The sequence below is a fragment of the Canis lupus genome, chromosome X (assembly GCF_011100685.1).
Source record: "Canis lupus familiaris isolate Mischka breed German Shepherd chromosome X, alternate assembly UU_Cfam_GSD_1.0, whole genome shotgun sequence".
Lineage (NCBI taxonomy): Eukaryota > Metazoa > Chordata > Mammalia > Carnivora > Canidae > Canis > Canis lupus.
The window spans coordinates 20,034,938-20,059,153 of NC_049260.1; the positions used below are offsets into that span (position 1 = coordinate 20,034,938).

Genomic DNA, 24,216 nt, shown 5'->3' on the forward strand with positions numbered 1-24,216 from the left:
GAGCCAAACACATTCATAATGACTTTTCTTTAAAAGAAGCCCATGTTTATTTTTAAAATTTGATCTCCCAAAGCACTGAATTACCCCCCCCTTTTTTTTACAGCTTTACCAAGATATATTTCACATGCCATGTAATTCATCCATTAATGTATACAGTGGTTTTTAGTATATTCACAGCATTGTGCAATCTAACCCTCTGATGACCATTTTTTAAAAAGATTTATTTATTCATGAGAGACACAGAGATAGAGAGGGGGGGCAGAGACACAGGCAGAGGGAGAAGCAGGCTCCATGCAGGGAGCCTGACGTGGGACTCAATCCTGGGTCTCCAGGATCAGGCCCTGGGCTGAAGGCGGCGCTAAACCCCTGAGCCACCCGGGCTGCCCTCTGATGGTCATTTTTATGTGTCAACCTGACTTGAGTCAGGTTAGGCTACAGTCCTCAGTGATTCAACTGAACACTAATCTAGATGCTGCTGTGAAGGTATTTTGTAGATGTGGTTAAAGTTTGTAATCACTTGACTTTAAATAAGGGAGATTATTTTAGATAATCTGGGTGACCCTGATTCATTCAGGTGAAAGACCTTAAGAGCAGAGCTGAGGTCGCCCAGAAGAGAAATTCTGCCTGCAGCTGCGAGCTTTGGCTCATGCCTGAGTTCTAGCCTGGTCTTCCTGCCAGCCTGCCCCGTGGGTTTCAGAACTGCCTTGCTGACCCCCACAAGTGCACAGGGTGTTTTCTTGCACTAAATCTCTTAATATATATCTCTTGCTCGTTATATGTTTCTGGTGGAACCCTATCTGATACAAACCCACTTACATACATACATATATATATATATATTTATTTATGATTTTATTTATTTATTCATGAGACACACACACACACACACACACACAGAGGCAGAGATACAGGCAGAGGGAGAAGTAGGCTCCATGCGGGGAGCCTGATGTGGGATTCGATCCCGGGCCTCCAGGATCATGCCCTGGGCTGAAGGTGGCGATAAACCGCTGAGCCACCCGGGCTGCCCCAAACCCACTTTTAGAATATAAAAACAAATTTCCATTTTCAATAGGAGTCTGCTTTTCTTCCCTAGGATACCTTACAATCTTCTGTCCTTTTGTTGTGTGTTCTTATTTATTTATTATTTTAATTATTATTATTTTTTCAAATGGTAAGAACATTTATTGTAAAGAGGGTCTAGGGTTTCCATGGAAAAATCAGAATATCTGAATACTTACAATTATTTTAGCCTTTTTTAAAATTCCAGTATACTTAACATACAATGTTACATTAGTTTCAAGTATGCAATATAGTGATTCACCAGTTCTATACATTACTCAGTGCTCATCGCGATAAGTGTACTACTAATCCCCTTCCCCTATTTTACCCATCCCCCCACCCACCTCCCCTATTGTAACCATCTGATTGTTCTCTATAGTTAAGAGTCTGCTTTTTGGTTTGTCTCTCTCTTTTTTCCTTCTGTTTGTTTGTTTCATTTCTCAAATTACAAATATGAATGAAATCATATGGCATAGGTCTTTCTCTGATTGGCTTATTTTCCTTAGCTGTTATACTCTCTAGTTCCACCCATACTGCTGCAAATAGCAAGATTTCATTCTTTTTTATGGCTGAGTGATATTCCATTGTATATATACAGCATATCTTCTTTATCCATTCATCTATCAATGGACACTTGGGCTGCTTCCATAATTTGGCTGTTGTAATAATGCTGCAATAAACATAAGGGATGCTCATACCCCCTTCGAATTAGTGTTTTTGTAATTTTGTGCACAATGGTTCTTTTTTCTACACATCCTTTCCAACACTTACTGTTTCTTGTGTTGATGATTTTAGCCATTATGACAGATGTGAGGTACTATCTCATTGTGGTTCTGATTTGCATTTCCCTGATGAGTGATGTTGAGTATCTTTTCATGTGTCTGTTGGACATCTGGATGTCTTTTTTGAGAAATGTCTGTTCTGTCTTCTGCCCATTTTTAAATTGGATTATTTGTGTTTTTTTGGGGTTGAGTTATATAAGTTCATTTATCAGATGTCATTTGCAGATCTCTTCTCCCATTCAGTAGGTTGTTGTTTAGTTTTGTTGGTTGTTTCCTTTGCTTTGCAGAAGCTTTTTATTTGGATGTAGTCCTAATAGTTTATTTTTGCTTTTGTTTCTCTTGCCTCAGGAGACATATCTAGAAAGATGTTGCCACAGCCAGTGTCGGAAAAATTACTACCTGTTCTCTCTTCTAGTATTTTTATGGTTTCGGGTCTTTCGTTTAGGTCCTTAATCCATTTTGAATTTATTTTTGTGTATGATGTGAGAAAGTGGTCCAATTTCATCCTTTTGCATGTAACTGTCCAGTTTTCCTAACACCATTTGTTGAAGAGACTGTCTTTTCCCCATTGCATATTCTTGCCTCCTTTGTCGAAGATTAATTGACCATATAATTGTGGATTTATTTCTGGACTTTCTATTCTGTTCCTTTGATATGTGTGTCTGTTTTTGTGCCAGTACCATACTGTTTTGATTACTAGAGCTTTTTAAAAAAGCTTTTGTTTATTTATTCATGAGAGACACACACAGAGAGAGGCAGAGACATAGGCAGAGGGAGAAGCAGGCTCCCTGTGGGGAGCCCAATGCCGGACTCAATCCCAGGACCCCAGGATCATGACCTGAGCCAAAGGCAGATGCTCAACCACTGAGCCACCCAGGTGCCCCTGATTACTACAGCTTTTTAAGAAAAGATTATTTATTTACTTATTTATTTATTTGGCAGAGAGAGAGAGAGCACAAGCAGGGAGAGTGGCAGGCAGAGGAAGAAGGAGAGGGAAAAGCAGGCCCCTGGCTGATCTAGGACACCATTCCCCGCCACCCAGCCATACAGGGCCCAATCCCAGAATGCTAGGATCATGACCCGAGCCGAAGGCAGATGCTCAACCAACTGAGCCACCCAGGTTCCCCAATTACTACAGCTTTGTAATATAACTTGAAGTCTGGAATTTTGATACCTCCAGTTTTGATTTTCTTTTTCAAGATTGCTTTGGCTATTCAGGGTCTTTTGTTTTTGGATAGTTTGTTTTAATTCTGTGAAAAATGCTCTTGGTATTTTGATAGGGATTGCATTAAATGTGTAGATTGCTTTGGGTAGTATAGACATTTTAAAAGTATTTGTTCTTCCAATCCATGATGATGGAATGTCTTTCTATTTCTTTATGTCATCTTCAATGTCTTTCAACAGCGTTTTATAGTTTTCAGAGTACAGATCTTTCACCTCTTTAGTTAAGTTTATGCCTATGTATTTTATTATACTTGGTGCAATTGCAAATGAGGTTGTTTTCTTAATTTCTCTTTCTGCTGCTTTATTATTAGTGTATAGAAATGTAACTGATTTGTGTACATTGGTTTTGTATCCTGCAACTTTATTGAATTCATTTATTGGTTCTAGTAGTTTTTTGGTGGAGTCTTTGGGTTTTCTATATGTAGAATCATGTCATCTGAAAATAGTGAAAGTTTTACTTCTTCCTTACCAATCTGGATGCCTTTTATTTCTTTTTGTTGTATGATTGCTGAGGCTAGGACTTCCAGTAATGTTGAATAGAAGTGGAGGGAGTGGACATCCTTGTTTTATTCCTGACCTTAGAGGAAAAGCGCTCAGTTTTTCCACATTGACTATGATGTTAGCTGTGGTATTTTCATATAAGGCCTTTATTACATTAAGGTATGTTCCCTCTAAACTTACTTTGTTGAGGGTTTTTATTATGAATGGATGTTTGTGAAATACTTTTCATGTATCTATTGAAATGATTATATGGTTTTTATCCTTTCTCTTGTTGATGTGATGTATCACATTGATTGTTTGCAAATATTGAACCATTCTTGAATCCTGGGAATAAACCTGATAGTGGTGATTTTTTAAATGTATTGTTTGATTCAGTTTGCTGATAGTTTATTGAGGATTTTTGTATCTATGTTCATCAGAGATATTGGCCTGTAGTTCTCTTTTTTTTGTGTTGTCTTTATCTGGTTTTGGTATCAGGGTAATGCTGGCCTCATAGAATTTGGGTGTTTTCCTTCCTCTTCTGTTTTTGAAATAGTTTGAGAATAAGAGGTATTAACTCTTCTTTAAATGTTTGCTAGAATTTACCTCTGAAGGCATCTGGTTCTGGACTTCTGTTTGTTGGCAGTTTTTTGATTACTGATTCAATTTCATTGCTAGTAATTGGTGTATTCAAATTTTCTATTATTTTGGGGATCCCTGGGTGGCTCAGCGGTTTAGTGTCTGCCTTCAGCCCAGGGCGTGATCCTGGAGACCCGGGATTGAGTCTCACATCGGGCTCCCTGAATAGACATTTCTCCAAACACGGTATACAAATGGAAAGATGCTCAACATCATTAGTTATTAGAGAAATACAAATCCAAATCACAATGAGATATCACTTTGTTCCTACTAAAATGCCTGTAATAAAAAAAGACAATAGTAAGTGTTGGCAAGGATATAGAGCAATTACAACCTTCATATACTGCTAGGGGAAATGTAGAATGGTACAGCTAGCTGCTTTGGAAAACAGTTTGTCTATTTCCCCAAACGTTAAATTCAGAGTCACCATATGACCTAATCTGGAGAGTACTCTGACACCAATCAACCAATTCTTCAATTCTCTGGACACCAACTGGGTGTCCAACAATTCATTTTTGACACTGTGTGGTGTTACTGTCAGATTCCACATATTTAAGGATTTAGTTCTGCAAGACTGCTCCCACTGCAGACGCCAGTTGGAAGTCCCATGCCATACTTACTTCTGAGTGACTGCCTATAAATCAGAGGTTCCCATGATCCTCTCCTCAGATTCAGTAGATTGCTAGAATGGTTTACAGAACTGAGAAAAATGCTTTATCTATGTTTACCACTTTCTTACAAAGCATACAACTCAGGAACAGCCAGATGGGAGGGATGTGTAGGGCAAAGTGTGGAGAGAGGAGTGGGGAGCATCCATCCAGCAAGTTCACATGTTCACCAACCTAGAAACCCTTCAAATATCGTATTTTGAGTTTTTATAGAGCTCCACCTCTAGCACCACCTCCCCTTCCCATGGATCAGTGAGTGGGACTGGAATTTCCAACTCTGATCACTTAACCTTTTTGATGACCAACCCTATCTTATGGCCATCTAGGGGTCCCTTCTTAAGTCACCTCATTAGCATAAGCTTAGGTGTGATTTAAAGGGGCTTATTATGAATAACAACAAAAACATACTTCTATCAGAAAATTCTAAGGGTTTTAGGAGCTCTGTACCAGAAACTGTGCACAAAGACCAGGTATGTTTTTGTATTATACCAAATCTAGCAATTCCACTCTAGATGTATACCCAGGAGAAATGAAAATGTGCATCCACACAAAAACTTCTATGTGAACTTTTAGAGCAGCATTCTTTATAATAGCCCCAAAGTAGAAACAACCCAAATGTCCACCAACTGATAAATGGATAAACAAAACATATCCATACAATGGGATATTATTTGGCAATAAAAAGGAATGATGTTCTGATAAATGTTATAATGTGGATGACCCTTGAAAAAATTTTGGTAAGGAAAATAAGTCAGACACACAAAAAACACATATCCAATGATTTTATTTACATGAAATGTCTCAAATAGGCAAGTGTGTATAGAGGCAGAAGGTAGATGAGTGGTTGCCAGGGGCTAGGACCATTGGGAGGAATAGAAGGTGACTGCTAATGGGTATAGGGTTTCTCTTTGGGGTAATAAAGTGTTCTAAAATCATATTGTGGTGATAGTTGCGCAACTCTGTGAATATTCTAAAAAACAGTGATTTGTATACTTTTAAGTAGGTGAGCTGTATAGAATGTGAATTATATCTCAATAGACCTGTTTTTACAAAGTCCAGCAACTTGGCCAAGGGCAAAGAATTACTAGTAAATAGCTGAGTTGAAACTTGAATACGAGTCTGGACTGCATGCTCCCTTTCTGTCTGTCTAACTTTTTATCTCACATAAGCCTGGTATATTTATTATCTCAAAAAATCATGTGCATAGAAAAATAGTAATATGTATTACATATATAAAAACATTTTATCATCCACCTTTTTAAAAAAAGACTTATTATTTATTTGAGAGAGAGACAGAACAAGTTGGGGGAGGGGCAGAGGGAGAGAATCTTCAAGCAGACTCCCTGCTGAGTGCAGAGCAGGGCTTGATTCCACAGCCCATGAGATTATGACCTGAGCTGAAACCAAGAGTCAGATACTTAAGCAACTGAGCCACCCAGGCATCCCTATCATCCACCTTTTTAAAATTAATTTTTTATTTTAACCTCAGTAGGGTTAACATACAGTGTTGTATTCGTTTCAGTTGTAAAATACAGGGATTCAACACTTCTGTACATTACCCAGTGCTCATTATGATCAGTGTACTTTTTTAAAAAGATTTTATTTATTTACTCATGAGACACAGAGAGAGTGAGAGAGAGAGAGAGACGGAGACACAAGCAGAGGGAGAAGCAGGCTCCCCGCGGGGAACCTGATGTGGGACTCGATCCCGGGACTCAAGGATCACACACTGAGCTGAAGGCAGACGCTCACTCACTGAGCCACTCACCCATGGTGTCCCATGATCAGTGTACTCTTAATCTCCGTCACCTATTTTACACCCCCCCACATACACACACCTCCCTTCTGGAAACATTCAGTTTGTTCTCTGTACTTAAGAGTCTGTTTCTTGTCTCTCTCTCACTCTCTTTTTCCCCTCTTTGCTCATTTGTTTTGTTTCTTAAATTCCACATACGAGTGAAATCATATGATATTTGTATTTCTCTGACTTATTTTACTTAGCACAACACTCTCTAGCTCCACTCATGTTGTTGCAAATGGCAAGATATCATTCTTTTTTATGGTAGAGTAGTATTCCACTATATATATATATACTACACCTTCTTTATCTATTCTGTAGATGGACACTTGGGCTGCTTCCATGTCTTGGCTATTGTAAATAATGCTGCCATAAACATAGGGGCACGTATATTTTTTGAATTAGAGGTTTCATTTTCTTTGGGTAAATACCCCATAGTGGAATTACTAGATCCTATGGTAATTCTATTTTTAATTTTTTGAACAACCTCCATACTGTTTTCCACAGTGGCTGCACCAGTTTGCATTCCCACAGACAGTGCAAGAGGGTTTCTTTTTCTCCAACACTTGTTGTTTCTTGTGTTCTTGATTTTAGCCATTCTGACAGGTTGAGGTAAAATCTCACTGTGGTTTTGATTTGCATCTCCCTGATGGTGAATGATGTTGAGCATCTTTTCATGTGTTTGTTGGCCATCCCTTGTCTTCTTTGGAGAAACGTCTGGGCCCATCCACCTCTTTTTTACAATTTAAAATGGATTGTGGGCGTTTTTCCATGTCACGATATAGTCTCTGACAACATAACATTTTAATACATACATAGTATCTGATTGTGTGGCTGACCCTTAATTTATTCAACTGAGTCTTTGGTATTTGGGTGGTTTCTAATATAGAGCTCTTATCAAACTAACTGATGTAAACAGGCTGGTAAGCTTTTTATTTTTGATAGCATCCATGGCCTTTTTTCAATGATTGGAACAGGGTCTGTCTCTTTTAAACTTTTTACTAAAGCCCAAATGTACATACATAATACATATATATCATAAATGTAAAGGTGGACATATTTCAAAAACTAAACATACCCGTGTAACTAGTACCCAGCTTAAGAAATAGGACATGACCAGCACTTCAGAAGCTCCCTTCATGCTGTCTGCCCCCTAGGTCTTTTCTTTTTTCAATTAAATATCAGCTGGTAATATGTCAAATTGGCAAATCCAACATGCCCCCGTGGGATAGGGCCAGTAAAGACATCACAGGTTGCTACCGAATGTACACTCATGGCTCTCCCACTTTCAATGCTCTGGAATCTACCAACCTTAACTCTCACCTGAGTGTCACCTATACCCAGAGTTTCCACTTTTTAGGTAGTTTCCATAGCTGAGTGGGCTGCTGGCAAGTTGACTTGGCATGGGTATGTGGCATGACCAGGCATGTGGTGCCCTCTCCCCTGCCCTACGCACCTGATAAAGCCAAAAGGGAGGGCCTGAACATCTGAGCAATGGCCAGATGTTCTAAACCAGTGGCTTTCCAACTTGGCTGTGTATTAGAATCCCTGTGAGAGCTTTAAAATGTAATAATGCCTGGCTCCCACCCCCCCAGAGATTCTAATTTAATTGGTATGGGGTATGGCCTGGACATGGAGATTTAAAAAAAAAAAAATCCAAGTAATTCCTGTGTGCAGCAAGGACTGAGAACCTATGCTCTAAACTCAGATTCTTTTTTTCCCTTGTCAAATTATTATTTAAATTCTATTTATTTAACATGTAGTGTAGTATTGGTTTCAGGAGTAGAATTTAGTGATTCATCACTTACATACAACACCCAGTGCTCATCAGAAGTGCCCTCCTGAATCCCCATCACCCATTTAGCCCATCCCCCACCCACCTCTCCTCCAGCAACCCTCAGTTTGTTCTCTATCCTTAAGAGTTTCTTATAGCTTTTCTTTCTCTTTTCTTACCCCTTCCTATATGTTAATCTGTTGTTTCTTTTTTAAAGATTCCACTTATCCATTCATGAGAGAAACAGAGAGAGGCAGAGACACAGGCAGAGGGAGAGGCAGGCTCCCTGCAGAGATCCCGACGTGGGACTCGATCCTGGGTCTCCAGGATCATGCCGTGGGCCAAAGACAGACGCTCAACCACTGAGCCACCCAGGCGCCTCCTGTTTTGTTTTTAAATTCCACATATAAGTAAGATCATATGATATTTGTCTTTCTCTAATGGACTTATTTCACTTACCATCACATACTTTAGCTCCATCCACATCATTGCAAATGGCAAGACTTCATTCTTCTTGATGGCTGAGGAATATTCCATTGTACACATATACCACATCCTCTTTATACATTCATCAGTCAGTGGACATTTGGCCTCTCTCCATAGTTTGGCTATTGTTGATAATGCTGCTAAAATATCAGAATGTATTACCCCTTCAAATCTGTATTTTTATATCCTTCGGGTAAATATCTAGTAGCGCAATTGATGGGTTGTAGAGTAGTTCTACTTTTAATTTTTTGAGGAACCTCCATACTGTTCTACAGAGTGGCTGCACCAGCTCGCATTCTCACTAACAGTGTAAGAGGGTTCCCCTTTCTCTGCATCCTCACAAACATCTGTTGTTTCCTGTGTTGTTAATTTTAGTCATTCTGACAGGTATAATATCTCATTGTGATTTTGATTTGAATTTCCCTGATGCTGAATGATGTTGAGCATCTTTTCATGTGCCTGTTAGCCATCTGGATGTCTTCTTAGGAAAAATGTCTATTCACGTCTTCTGCCCATTTCTTAACTGGATTATTATTTTTGGGGTGTTGAGTTTGATAAGTTCTTTATATATTTTAGATACTTACCCTTTATCAGATATGTCACTTGCAAATATCTTCTCCCATTCCGTAGGCTGCCTTTTAGTTTTGTTGATTATTTCCATCGCTGTGCAGAAGCTTTTTATCCTGATGAAGTCCTGATAGTGCATCTTTGCTTTTGTTTCTTTTGCCTCTGGAGACGTGTCTAGTAAGAAGTTGTTATGGCTGAGGTCAAAGAGATTGTTGCTGCCTGTGTTCTCCTCTGGTATTTTAATGGATTCCTGTCTCACATTTAGGTCTTTCATCCATTTTTAATTTATTTTTGGGTATGGTGTAAGAAAGTGGTCCAGTTTCATTCTTCTGCATGTGGCTGTCCAGTAGTCCCAAAACGATTTGTTGAAGAGACCATTTTTTTAAATTGGGTATTCTTTCCTGCTTTGTTGAAGAGGAGTTGACCATACTAAACTCAGATTCTTTTTGGCGTTTGTTGGTGTGCTGTTTAGTGTCAACATCAGCTGAGGATTAAGCGCCACGTCTCATTGACTGTAATATTTTTGTAATTCACATTAGCAGTTTTTTTTTGCTTTCCTTAGAGGGTTTGTGCAACACTATTTTGACAACATGCCACTCTCTCTATAGATTGAACTGACAATCTCTAAGATGGTTGTGGATATACTGGGTCATTTTGCCTGAATAGGAATTAAGATGTCTTAAAACAATACGGAATTACAAAAGTCACCCCTTATGCATATTTGATATGCTTTCTTATGTATCCTGCACATGATGTGCTCACTGGAAGAATGTTGGCTTTGGATATGTATGTCACACAGGGGAGATTTGCAAAGCTGTGATGCCTTTCCATCTGAGTTATTCCCTGGTGATTTCTTGCAGAGGATACAAGCCTTTGGAAGGGCTATCCTTAGTCAAGGAGGACTTCCCCATAGAGGGGCCTGGACAGCATTGTTGGAAGATGATTAAAGAAAGCTTCTTTATAAGTTACCTTTAGGAGGGAAAACGAAATGTCTGGCTTATGAACCAAAACAAATGGGGTGAGTAGAAATCAGAAACTTAAAGTAGAAAAGAAAGAGAAAGGAGTTCAAGCAAGAAGAGAGATGAGTCTGGGGTAATTGGCACTTCCAGAGTGTGAAAGGTGTATGACCAATCTCCAGCAGAGGCAATGACTGGCTAGCTTACTGTTGGATTTACAGTAGAACCATTGGCTAGTATAAGCGGAGCCTGCCAGGTACTAATGCACAGGAATTGTGGGCAGGTGTCTTCAGTGTTAGGGTAATAAACAGTAAAAGCAAAAAGATATAGAAACACCTTCTAATTCCTGGGGAAATGTCAGCCTCTCTTCAAATTCACTCTTAAATGTCTACATGAGGATGCTGTTCCCAGGCTGGAGTTCCCAGGAGCCCCATCCTTTCCTGGGCAGTGCTCTGTGGATCCTGGCATGATTTCAAAGCAGTGGTGGATTTCAAAGCAGTGGTGGATTCTGTCTTGTATTTATACAACCAACAGAAAGAATCTATTTTAGAGAAAACAGGCGAAGAAGAGAGCAGTGGGTAGCAATTTCATAGCCTGCTCTGTAATTTAGTGTGGTGTTCTGTGCTGAAGGAGAAAATAATCCCTGTGTTAACAGACAATGGAGGACGAGAGAAGGAATGATCAAGCAATTTGGACCCCCGTCCTGTGAGTTTTCAATGTGTTGGGAAGGGAGGAAAAACTTTTTTGACTTTTTCTTGTTCTATTTTAACATCATAGAAAGACATTAGTTATTTGTGGAGTTTGATGCACAGATTAAGATAGATAGATAGATAGATAGATAGATAGATAGATAGATAGATAGCAGGACAGGCAGTGTATACGTAGATAGGGTAAGAGGAACTGAGAGTACTGGCCAAGGACATGGGCTCTGGAGCCAGACTGCTGCCTGGTATCGAGTCACAGCCACGATTAATATGTGACCTTGGGCAGGTTATATAACCTCATGTCCTCATCTGTTAAATGGGATAATAAGAGTACATACCTCATACTGGCACAAAGTAAGCCAGTAAATTTTGCTTTCATTGTATTATCATTAGCATAACTCACTGGTATATTAAGAGAGAACAGATGGGAATCATCTACCCTAGCCTGAGGAGGTCAGAGAGAATCACCTGCCCAGGGCACTGGAGGTGGTGGGCTGCGTTGAATCTCTGATGATCAATAGGAATTGGCAGGAGAGAGGGGGAGATAATATCCCCATTCCAGGCAGAGTGCAGTCTGCGGCTGAGGAACAAGGCATCTATAAGGAAGGTTTTTGTGTGATTTGTATTATTTGAGTCACTGTGACTGCCATGTTTGACAAACAGGTAAACACATGTATGGAAGTCACAATGTTTTTTTCTAGTCCACAGAATATGACTAGAGTGCAAGGGAGTTCAAGAACCTTTCATGATGTCTCCATGTCTCCCCGGGGTCTGGAGTCTACAGTTTGGAAATCATTGCTGGAGTCTCTTGTATCCTGGATCCAGGCCCGGCTTTCTCTCAACAGTGCTGTCCAGATGGAGAGCCACGGAAAGCTTTCAAACAGGGGAACCGTGATGGAAATAATTATTCCACGTCTATTTCAGTGAGCCTCCTTTCAGTGTGCCTTTATGTGTAGCTGACTCTAATAAAGCAAAAAACTACATTTCCCAGACTCTCTAGCAGCTGTGCAATTTCAGTTCCACCAATCAGATGTGGTCATGTGAGACAAATCCAGACTGCCTTTAAGTGGGGAAAGAGGCATGGTGGGAAGCTTCTGTGTTGCAGGTGTATCTTTCAAGAGGTCTTGTGTGCCTCTGAAGCCAGTGTTCCAATAGTGGTTTCCTGAATCCCCAGATCATATCTGAGGTTGGCAACCCTGTGGAGCCAGCTGTTGAAAGGGCACCTTGCCGATTTCCTCATACAAGTCCTTCCTGAGGGTGGTGGTTTGCTATCAGGGGAACCCAGTAGGCACATGTCTGGGGTTGGCTCTAACCTGGACCCAGATCCTGCTTTCTTTCTACCTTTAGCTAGTCCAGGGTCAACCCAGTTCTGTTTCTCCTTTCCCCCACCTGTAACCCTTCATTCAAGTCATGAAGTCATGGTCTCTCCTACAGGTTTGGGAAAGGAATCTCTGCCCTGGGTCAAGGTTATTTTCTTCCCAGAAGGCACCTGGGCTTCCTAGGCATACTTTCCCATACCCCCTTTATGCAAATTTGGTCATTTCCCTCCTTCACCTCCCCAGATACCTTGCCACAAAGTAATGCCACTTTGTGGAGGATGAGTGATATAGCCTTGGGGGGGTCATGCTGATACAACAGGCTAAATGATCTAGATAAACTAACCAAAATGACTGGACAGGAGTTTCTAGGTAATTTATAAACAAAACAAGTTGAGGCAGGAGTCAGGAGCTGTCTTCTGAAGTGGAAAGAATGATCCTTTCAGGATCTTGAACCAAACACTTAAAGAGAAGTGAGATGAGTAAACTGCAGGAGTGATCTGGTGTGGGGTGACCTACACAAGGCCTGGCGAGGTTTCCGGCAGTCCCAGAGACGGTCCCCATGTGCCCAGTGTGGGCTGTGCCCTGCACTCAGACACCTGGTCGAGGGCACTGAGCAGGAACTGCAATAAGGCTCATGCCCCACTCGCCACTAGGAGGGCCCCAGCGCGGGGCCGTGCACTTCATGAGGAAGCAAGGAAGCAGGGCAGGGCGGTGCCTTTTAAAGTGTTGTAGGGGCAGCCCTAGTTCCAGATGATGGGACAGGGAGGAGAGGCCCAGACACTGTTTATGTCAAAGACTTCTGACACCCAGAAGGATGTCTTCTCCGTGCCCCACAGCACCGACACCCCACGTGTAGAGGGGTGTCTTCCCAGTCCGCTGGCTCTGAGACACTGGCGTGTCCTTTCATGACATGATCACATGCAATGGGCAAGGTGGCAGTGGCTGTTATTGTTTCCTCTGCCAGATGTTTTCATGCTATAAAACCGCACAGTACGAACTCTACAATCATTCTTTGGACTTTAAAATTTGCTGAGGAAAGAGGAGGGTGTGGGGAAGAAGGGGAGGAGAAGACAGGGAGAGACAAAGTCCTCTTGGATCGCAAACAGCCTGTTTCCCTTCTAGAGTGACTAGCTGCGCCTGGTCTTTTGTTCCTTGCCTGGGGAACATGTTCAGCAAGTATAAAAGTGAATCAGGTTGTTTATAGCAAGGCTTTGAAGATTCTGGGCTTTCTGCTGTAATAGCAGTGCAGGCTGTGCCTTCTGCTGCCTGGAACCACATCCACCAGAAACAGACAACAGGTCTGACCGGAATGGGCTGCCCTCAGCCTGCTCTTACCTGGGCAGAACCTCCATGGGGAGTGGGGCGGAGCAGGCAGAGAAGAAGGATGTGTCAGCAGCAGCATGAGGCGCAGCCCCTGTGCACACTGGGCGAGAAAAATGAAAGGGCACGTGAGAGAATGTGGTAGGTAGAAAGTCCGCTTTAAGGGGTTGCAACCAAAAATGTAAGTCACTAAAACCACTTTTAAAAAAAGTGCCAAAGCAAAGGAAAATGCTGGGCGCAAGTCTCTTTACTCCATCTATCACAGATGCTCTGCCCCCCCGACTCGTAGTTCCCAGCATTTACCATTTTTGTGCACATGTGCCCAGCTTCCGATAGCCAGCAGTGGCTGCTAAGACCCGAGACTCTCCAGATTCAGTGCCCTCGCTTCTCAGGCGGGGTGACTCAGATGTGTGTTGCTGGCCCCCCAGGGTTCCCAGCAGGATTATGCTCCAGCGGCCCACAGTGGCAAATTGCCTACCAATACACCCTTAAGTGGCTTCTTTTCCTTCCCTTCCTCGCCTGACTTCCCCACTGCCATACTGATGTTCCCTGAAATCTCTTACTTGCATTGGAATCCTTATATCAGCGCCCCGTTCTAGAGGAACCCAAGCTAAAACATCCTCCTACCTTTATCCATTTTGTGAAAATCTGCTCTCTTCCCTTGTTAAGCAGGTTTCACTTTGCTCTAAATTTTTCATCTTCAAACTCATCACTAAGTTGGAGTGGCTCCTCTATCCAAACAACTTGTTTGATATAGGGGCATCAAGTTTTATTTTATTTTTTTGAAAAGACTTTCTTTATCCATGAGAGACACACAGAGAGAGGCAGAGAGAAGCAGAGACAGGAGCAGGCTCCCTGCTGGGAACCTGATATGGGATTTGATCCCAGGACCCTGGGATCAGGACCTGAGCCGAAGGCAGACGCTTAACCAACTAAGCCACCCAGGTGCCCCTCCTTTTGTGATTCTTAAGGAACTTTGCCAATGCTTTGATAGACTGTCATTTGTTGTATTAGCTATTTGTTCTGGTACCTGAATCATAGATGAACTTTCTCTTGGTAAATGTCTTTTCTGACAGATGATGTGAGTAGGGTTATGTTTTAAATATATTAGAGGAGGGAGATCCCTGGGTGGCTCAGATGGCTCCCTGTGTCTCTGCCTCTCTCTCTCTCTGTGTCTCTCATGAGTAAATGAATAAAATATTATATATATATATATATATATATATATATATATATATATATATATATTAGGGGAGGGATGCCTGGGTGGCTCAGCGGTTGAGTGTCTGCCTTTGGCCCAGGGAGTGATCCTGGAGTTCCCAGAGTTCTGGGATCCAGTCCTGCATTGGGCTCCCTTCGGGGAGCCTGCTTCTCCCTCTGCCTATGTCTCTGCCTCTCTGTGTCTCTCATGAATGAATAAGTAAACTCTTAAATAAGTATATTAGAGGAATTTTTTTTTAGAGATTTTATGTATTTATTCATGAGAGACACAGAGACAGAGGCAAGGGCAGAGGGAGAAGCAGACTCCCTGCAGGGAGCCCATTAGGTACTTGATCCCAGGACTCCAGGATCATGACCTGAGCCAAAGGTAGATAGATGCTCAACCACTGAGCCACCCAGGTGCCCCATATTAGGGGAATTTAGAATTCAAACTAATTTTCTTGTGAGTCCTTTTATAAAACAAACCCGAATCTATGAACTTTCATGTATTTTCTTTCCTTAAAGTGAACTATACCCACCTTGCTTTATTTTTTAAAGATGATGCTCAGCACAATTTAGTTTGTGTTACAGTGTGTTCCCCCAGCCCTTCCTCCAGCAGTTGTTAATCCTTGTGAGTGTTACTTAATGATGGGTAGGTCCCACACTACGGAGATAATGAGATCGTGAGTTTCTGTACCTCTCCTCGGCGCATAGTGAGTGCCTGCTTTGTGTGGGGCACCTTGAAGGAGCCAAAGATGAATAAGACCCAGCATCTATCTGCAAGGAGCTTGGCCTCGGGAAGAGGAACACAGTCCTGTAATCCTTTCTGGTTTTTTTTTTTAAAGATTTTATTTATTTATTCATGATAGACATAGAGAGAGAGAGACAGAGACAGAGACAGAGAAACAGAGAGACAGAGAGACAGAGACACAGGCAGAGGGAGAAGCAGGCTCCATGCAGGAAGCCCGATGTGGGACTCAATCCCAGGACTCCAGGATCACGCCCTGGGCCAAAGGCAGGCGCTGAACCGCTGAGCCACCCAGGGATCCCCCTTTCTGTTTTTTTTTTTTTTTAAGATTTTATTCATCTATTTGAGAAAGAGAGAGAGAGCATGAGCAGGGCAGAGGGGCAGAGGGGGAGGGAGAAGCAGACTCCCCACTGAACAGGGAACCTGATGCAGGGCTCAATCTCAGGACCCTGAGATCACGACCTGAGCTGAAGGCAGACCCTTAACCTGAGCCACCCTGGCACCCCACAGACCTATAATCCATAAATAATAGCAACCTGGTAAGAAAGTTCTACACAGAGTATTAGGAGACCACAGAGGAGCAAGTCTCTGACTCTCACTAGTAAAGGGTTTTAGAAGTGTGTGTAGGATTTTTTCAGACAGTGCAGATAAAGAAAATAAGAAAATTGGGGTGCCTGGGTGGCTCAATCAGTGAAGTGTCTGCCTTGGACTCAGGTCATGATCTCAGGGCCCTGGGATTGAGCCCTGCATCAGGCTCCCTGCTTAGTGGGGAGTCTGTTTCTCCCTCTGCCTCTGTGATCTTTCTTACTCTCACTCTCTCTCAAATAAATTTAAAAAAAATCTTAAAAAAACAGAAAAGAAGAAAATAAATCAGGGGAGTGTGATAGCAATGGGAAGACGGCAGCATTAGTAGAGCAGATGGGAGAGGCCTCTCTGAAGAGGTGACATTTATTTTTTTAAAGGTTTTATTTATTTATTCATGAGAGACACACACACAGAGAGGCAGAGAGAGAAGCAGGCTCCATGCAGAGAGAAAGAGAGAGGCAGAGACACAGGCAGAGGGAGAAGCAGGCTCTATACAGGGAGCCTGACATGGGACTCGATCCTGGGACTCTGGGATCACACCCTGGGCCAAAGGCAGGTGCTAAACAGCTGAGCCACCCAGGCGTCCCTGAAGAGGTGACATTTAAACTGAGACCTAAATGAGAAGAAAGTTTCAGCCACTCAAGGACCTGGTAGAAGAATGTTTAAGGCAAAGGAACAGCGAGCATTGAGGAGATGGGAGTGATCTCGGCTTGTTCAAGGAACAGCATGGTGGGAGTGACGTGAGTGAAAGGGAGAGGAATAGAGTGCATCTCAGGGAACGGGAGAGGAAAGTGAGGTGGCTCAAATGAAAGCCTAGCATGGCAGCTTTGAGAGCTCCACTGTTGCGGGAGGACATGCATCAGGAGCAGTTCCAAAGCATAAGATTGCATGACTTTGTCAACACTGCCTAGGAGCACTGGAAGTAGAGAAGGCAAATGGCTGGATTGATGTGTGGTTGGAGGTTGCAGAACAAATGTAGCAAATAGTGGGGTAAAGGAGTGGAATGTACTGGGAATGGAGACTTTGTAGCAGGCCAGGATGGATAAGAAAAGAATGGAAAATGGTAGATGAGGGTGTGACAAATGGAGAAAACAGAAGACTCTGGGATTGGAGGTCTCAGAGGCTTAATGGAGCATGTGAGATGGAAACAAGGTAGAGAGAAAGCTAGGAGGACAAAGGGTTTTACTCTGAGGGTGAGGTCTAGGTCCATTGCTGAAGTAAAGTAGAGATAATGGTTGAAGGTAATGATCAGGGAAGTGTGGTGCAAGATGGAGTGTTATTGGATCTCACCAAATCAAAACTTTTGTGCATCAGAGAACATCATCAAGAAAGTGAAAAGAACAGGGCACCTGGCTGGCTCAGTCGGTGGAGTGTATGACTTTTTATCTTGAAGTCATGAGTTTGAGTCCCACGTTGGGTGTAGAGATTACTTAAAAGTAACATCTTTTTTTTTTTTTTAAGTGAAAAGACAATTGACAGGGAGAAAATATTTGCTAATACTTATGTAATAAGGGACTGATATAAAAATGTATAAATAACTCTTACTCCTCAGTAATAAAAAGATAAATAGCCCATTTAAAAATAGGTTAACAATCTGAATAGATATTTCTCCAAAGACAACATAGGGTCAATAAGCAAATGAAAAGATGCTCAACATCACTAGCCATCGAGGAAATGCAAACCAAAACTACGAGATACTGCTTCACATCTTGTACTACAATGGTTATAATCAAGTAATCAGATAATAAACAAGTGTTGACAAGGATATAGAGAAATGGAAACCCTTATACACTGCTACTGGGACTGTAAGATGGTGCAGCTGCTTTAGAAAACATTTTGGCAGTTTCTTAAAGTGTTAAAATTAGAGTTACCATATGACCCAGCTAATTTCACTCCTAGGTATATAACCAAGAGAAACGAAAGCATATGCCCATACAGAAACTCCTACCCAAAAGTTCATAGGAGCATTCCTCAATAGCGAAAAGTGGCAACAACCCAAATGTCCATCAACTGACAAATGAATAAGCAAAATGTGGTATATCCATACAATACTGCAACTTGGATGACCCTTGAAAATGTTATGCTAGGTGAATGGAGACAGTTGCTACTTTAAATTAGTAATTGCTCAAAGTAGATTAGCGGATGGAAATAAGCATTTTCTTAATGAAACAGAATAGGCTAGATTAGATTGGACTAGATCAGATCTTTATATCCCAGCTCAAGTGCCATTTCCTCAGAAGTCTTCCCAAACTAGGTCAAATCCCCCTCTCTTGGAACCTGTCCTTGATAGCAGTAAGCACAGTTGGAAGTTTGCATTTATTTGCATGATGATTGGATGGACGTTGGAATCCCAGGATGTGAATATAAATGTGCCCTGTCTCCAGCACTTAGCACACAGTTGATGGCACCTAGCAGGTTATTTGTAAGTATCTGTTCAAGGAAGGAAGAAGAGAAACTGGTAAGTGGGGGGTCAAGGTTATAGATGCAAAGAACAGAGTAACCTAGAAGGAAAGAAATAAAATGGGGGATGTAGATGAGGTCTCCAGAATAAAGGTCTCTAAGACATTGTTTTTCAAACTGCAGGTCACAACACATTAGTGAATTGCAAAAATGATATACTAAGTTGTGGGCAGAAGTCTTTAATGAAATAGAATAGGGTAGGATAGAAAATATCAGAGGGGCGCCTGGGTCACTCAGTCGGTTAAGCATCTGACTCTATTTCTGCTCCTGTCATGATCTCAGGGTCCTGAGAGACCTGCCTCGTGCTGGGCATGGAGCCTGCTTAAGATTCTCTCTCTTCCTCTGCCCCTCCCCCTCCCCACCCCCATGCTCTCTTTCTCTAAAAAAAAGAAGAAAAAAGAAAGTATTAGAGAATATAGCATATACCAAGAGTAAAATTTTTCATGAAACTTTTGTTTCAACTATATATATATAATGTATATATATACACATATACATGAATGTATATGTGTGTATAATGTCATAATTCTACCGTATTTCAATTTTTAAAAATTGAAACACTCCTATATCCTCTGGTTCAAACATTCATAACTGTAATTCTTTTCTGAAGTACTGATCATTCTAGTGGATTCAGAATCAAGGACTGTGAATATAAGACCTTTGGTGGTTTGTACTAGCAATAGCATATTTATTTATTTATTTATTTATATTTTTAAAATTTTTATTTATTTATGATAGTCACACACAGAGAGATAGAGAGGCAGAGACACAGGCAGAGGGAGAAGTAGGCTCCATGCACCGGGAGCCCGACGTGGGACTCGATCCTGGGTCCTCAGGATCGCACCCCGGGCCAAAGGCAGGCGCTAAACCGCTGCTCCACCTAGGGATCCCAGCATAGCATTTTTAAAAAGTCATTTGTTAAGTAGAAATTAAACAACAAAAAAAGAAATTAAACATTAATTTCTCAAGTATAAATTGAACATTAATGGAATTTCTTAAGTACAAACATTAATTTGAGTTTTTAAGAATAAATTAAACAATGGTTGCAATCTCTATTAAGATGTTTTTCAGTCTCTAAAATGTATCAACAATTATGATTATTTCTAATCATTTATGATTAAGAAACCCAGGAAGCCAGCGTTTAGTTACGTAGCAAAATGCATGTCTTTAATTTAATTTCTCTTACCAAAGTTATTTCAAAATGGTTTAATTCTAAGATTTATTTGAATGTGTGCAGCATCAAATGTGCCTAACAATTCTTTCATTTGAGAACTGTGTGTGGCAGGAAGTCCAGGACCTTTGGAACCTTTCTGGTCTGCAAGGAATCCCGGCTTTGTCACTTACTAGCTGTTTGACATTTGACAAGTTGGTATATTGGGATCTTGGCTTCCTTGTCTATTAAACAGAGAAAATAATTTAGGTGGAAATTGCCTTTTGTAGAGGTCAAAATTGGTCAACTATCAGCAATTTCATGTGGCTCAACCTAATGATTATCTTACAGGGTGGTTGTGAGGATCAAACAAGACAATATTTGTTTAATACCTGGCACAATGCCTATTAAATGTTAGTATTCCCTTTGATGAAGGTGAAAAATACTAGTGTCATTGTTTAACTATCTTTTAAATTGGCAGCGTACACACTGGTCCCTTGCACATTATATACTTATTTAATTTGTGTCTTGCCTTGTTGCTGAAAAAATTTAAGGAGACTGGTACCCAGTTGGTACTAGATAAATATTTGGATACTAGTGAATTAATGTTTTCATTTAGTTTTGCTTCCTTGGTCATTTTTGAGTCATCACTTGGTACTTTACTAGAATCTGATGAAATGTTAAAGAGCCCAGTTTGGACTGTTCTTTTCCAAGAGTTTGTAACCAAGTCTTGTTTTGTACTCTAAGACGGGTTGTTCTTTCCTAGGCGCCAGACCCATGCAATGGTGTCTGGTGACTGTTTAACAACAGACTCTCTAGAAGCAAGGGTGTGTGGGTGGTGGTGAACCTAATATGTAGTATTGGCCAGTTTCCATGCAAATACTTACATCACTACTGATTTCAGGCTAGTAACTTGACATCACTCGGTGCACAGCTGGGAAGAGGTGAATGCAGCGAGCTCTTCTGAGCTAGAACCAAGATGCTCCAACCCCACCACTGGCCCCAAAACACATGAAACCCAACCTGAGGGCAGTGCTCTGCAGACTGGAACTCATAGTGGGTGTAGGAGTTTTGATTTATATTTATGCCGCTAATAAAGAATTTTCACAGTTACCGAGTTTCTTTTGGAAAGCACAACTAAACAGGATAACTGCAAAAGTAGAACAAAACAGTAATTACAATATTTATCATTACCCTACATCTGTATGACACCTTCTCATTAAATTGCTTTTCTTGATGAGACAACCTGCAGGGTTTTGCTCTTCTTTTTTCCTTTAGTCAACCTATTAATGACTAGACTACTAAGTAAGTATCCTCCCCAAAAATGCTATGTAGTTTTATTTATTGACTCTCTTGGTGATCTAACTGACTCAGATCTTGGGAAACTCGTTTTTGGTGGGATTGTAAAATTCAACTTCAATTTTTTTTTTAATGTGAGGGGGTATGAATCATAGTTGAGGGAATTGCTGAGGATATGGGTCAATTTTTGAGTGATGTATTTTAAGATTTTAAAAATGCTTCTGCAAATAAAATATTTTACTGTAAATCAGGTATACTAAATAGGAGATGGTAATGTCCCGAGGTAGGAGTGGACTTAAGAAATCAATAGTGGGGATCCCTGGGTGGCGCAGCGGTTTAGCGCCTGCCTTTGGCCCAGGGCGCAATCCTGGAGACCCGGGATCGAATCCCACGTCGGGCTCCCAGTGCATGGAGCCTGCTTCTCCCTCTGCCTGTGTCTCTGCCTCTCTCTCTCTGTGTGTGTGTGTGACTATCATAAATAAATTTAAAAAAAAAATAAAAAAAAAATCAATAGTGGCATTTTGTTGTCACAATGATTGGGGAGCACTATTGACATTTAAAGGCTGGGGTCAGAGATGCTAGAACTGGAAATCACCCCCTGTTCTGAATGACCTTCAGATATCCTACTGAACCATCATGTAGGTAAAAATAAGCCTCTAATTTTCTAGGAATGCAGGCACAGTATAAATTGAAGGATGCTTGCCTTTAGTATTGCTTAGAACTTTTCCAGTGTTGTTCACCATGCTGGGAAGTCATAACACCATGGGCAGTACTGATCTTGTCCTTCAAGTTGCCACTAAAGCATACCTGTGTCAGTCTTGGCCTTGAGCTGTCACTCACACCGATGCTATGATAGTGTAAGCATTTGGCTACTTTATTTTGTCTTCTAGGATTGCCATGTCTGAGAGTTTAATTTTGAGGTGTTTGTTATTTTATTATACATTACTTTCTTTTTTTTTCTTTTTTTTTTTTCATTACTTTCTTTCTATTTGTCCTTTTCTGCCAGGGTATTATGTTGATTTTTTTTTACAATTATGCATAGGGGTATGTGGTATTCCCTATGGGTTTTATTTCAGGTTAGTGCAGGAGGACTCCTGAATATATGTTATTAAAGGAATCATTGGGTCTGAGACCCAATAAGTAATCTAAATAACTAATCCTTAGCATAATATGACAATACCATCTTTGTTTCCAAGGTCCCCAGCATATCTGCCTGCCATCTGACATCAAAGAGTGGTGCATCATATTTCCTTGGCCTCAAGACTATAAGTAGATTGTTGAACTCTTGCCCCAGTCACTACCATTTGTGGCCTAAAATAACAATTGTATCCATTTTCTTTCTTCTTCTTTTTTCCCTTCCTGGCATCAGCTGAGCCATTGGTGTTACCGCTGCTGCCCACAGTGTCATCCACAGACTATCATGAGGAAAAACCATCATCTGCTGAATTTTATCCATTTTCTTGATCGGCACTTACAGTGTTGTTATTTGTTCATTAGAACATCTGGTGCCATCGTGGAAAAGAACATAGTGAAAAAGTCTAGTGGATCACATATTATGGCAGTTGTAAAATGAGGCGAACCTCAATTTCCTTGAGTTTTGAATTTGTCCCTGAGGAATTTGGAGGCCGGCATTAGCAAGCACACCTGCTTTGTCTCCTGCCATACATAGTAGCAATAAACACCCTGGAAAGAAAATAAGCACATAGTGCTGTGCACACAATAACAAAAATATATACTTTGAGCTGGATTCAAATATGAACCTACAGGTCATGTTGTCAACACAGTGAAAAAGAAAAAAAAAAAGCATCATCAGTGAATAAACCTGTAATGAGTATGCAGGGCTAACCTTTGGCAAGATTGCAAAGCAGCTGGTGTTTGTTTCCAGCACTTGTCTCTTCTTTCTCAGGTGCCCTTCCCTTCTCTTGGCATCTCCCCGGCCGGTGTCCACATGGAATCAGCATGCAATTTTGAGCTACTTCTGCTATATGCCAGGCAATGCGTTGCAATGCGTTAGGCACGACCAAATCCTTGTCTGATTTTGAGGAGTCTCCCTCTCAGAAGGAAAGGGGGTTGGCACACTTTCTTTCTTACTAACTCTAGGATCTTTTTAGAACAGACAGGCTCTTTCTGATGATCAGAAGAGTGGTTTTCCTGGACAGGCTGAAGTGACTGAGAAGGGGCAGGAGGGCTTCTGGGGGAGCTGGTAATATTGTGTTTCTTTTTTCTTTTTCTTTCTTTCTTTTTTTTTTTACTGTGATAAAACATTACACATCATAAAATTTACCACCTTAACTGTTTCTTAGCGTGTAGTTCAGTGGTGTTAAGTGTGTTCACCTTGTTGTGAAATAGGTTTCCAGAACTTTTTCATCTTGTAAAACTGAAACTCTGTGCCCATTAAACAATAACTCATTTTTCCTGTTCCCAGTCCCTGGTAGCCACCATTCTGCTTTTTATTTCTGTAATTATGGCTACTCTAGATACCTTACATGGGTGGAATCCTACAGTATTTACCCTTTGGTGACTGGTTTATATCATATAGTATGATGTTCATCCATATTGTAGCATGTGACAGGATTTCCCTCTTAAGGTTGTATTTTTTTTTTAATCTGAGTAGTTTTACTTTGGGAAAATTCACCCAGCTGTGCATTTACTAACTGGGCACACTCCTGTATGCATGTTATACTTCCAAAAAGGGCTTTAAAAATTAGATGGAGATAAAAATTTAAAAATCATTGCTACCATTTCTACTAAGCTATGAGTAACTTCTGTTAATGTTTCCCAGGGGTGTTTTAGAAGTACCAGTTAGAGAAGGCAATGCTTAACTCAAAGGGGGTACTTTGGAGAGTACGTCAGGAGAGATGGCTTGGGGCACCTGGGGGTCTCAGTAGGAGAAGCCTCTGCCTTTGGCTCAGGTCATGATCCGAGGTTTCTGGGATCGAGCCCCATGGTGGGTTCCCTGCTCAGCGGGGAATCTACTTCTCCCTCTGCACCCCCCTCG

General features: G+C 41.2%; 2 long non-coding RNA genes and 1 other non-coding gene across 3 annotated transcripts in view; 2 read left to right on the forward strand and 1 right to left on the reverse strand.

The window, feature by feature from the left end:
- The window catches only part of LOC119868414, a 73,418-nt gene that overhangs the window by 36,896 nt on the left and 12,306 nt on the right, over positions 1–24,216 (forward strand). The gene's annotated exons all lie outside the window — the stretch shown is intronic.
- LOC119868413 lies at positions 10,897–12,129 on the forward strand. The gene is made up of 2 exons (XR_005386193.1): positions 10,897–11,138; positions 11,839–12,129. It is a non-coding gene; the product is annotated as an uncharacterized LOC119868413 (long non-coding RNA).
- On the reverse strand, positions 22,575–22,661 carry LOC119868655. The gene has a single exon (XR_005386631.1). It is a non-coding gene; the product is annotated as a small nucleolar RNA SNORD35 (small nucleolar RNA).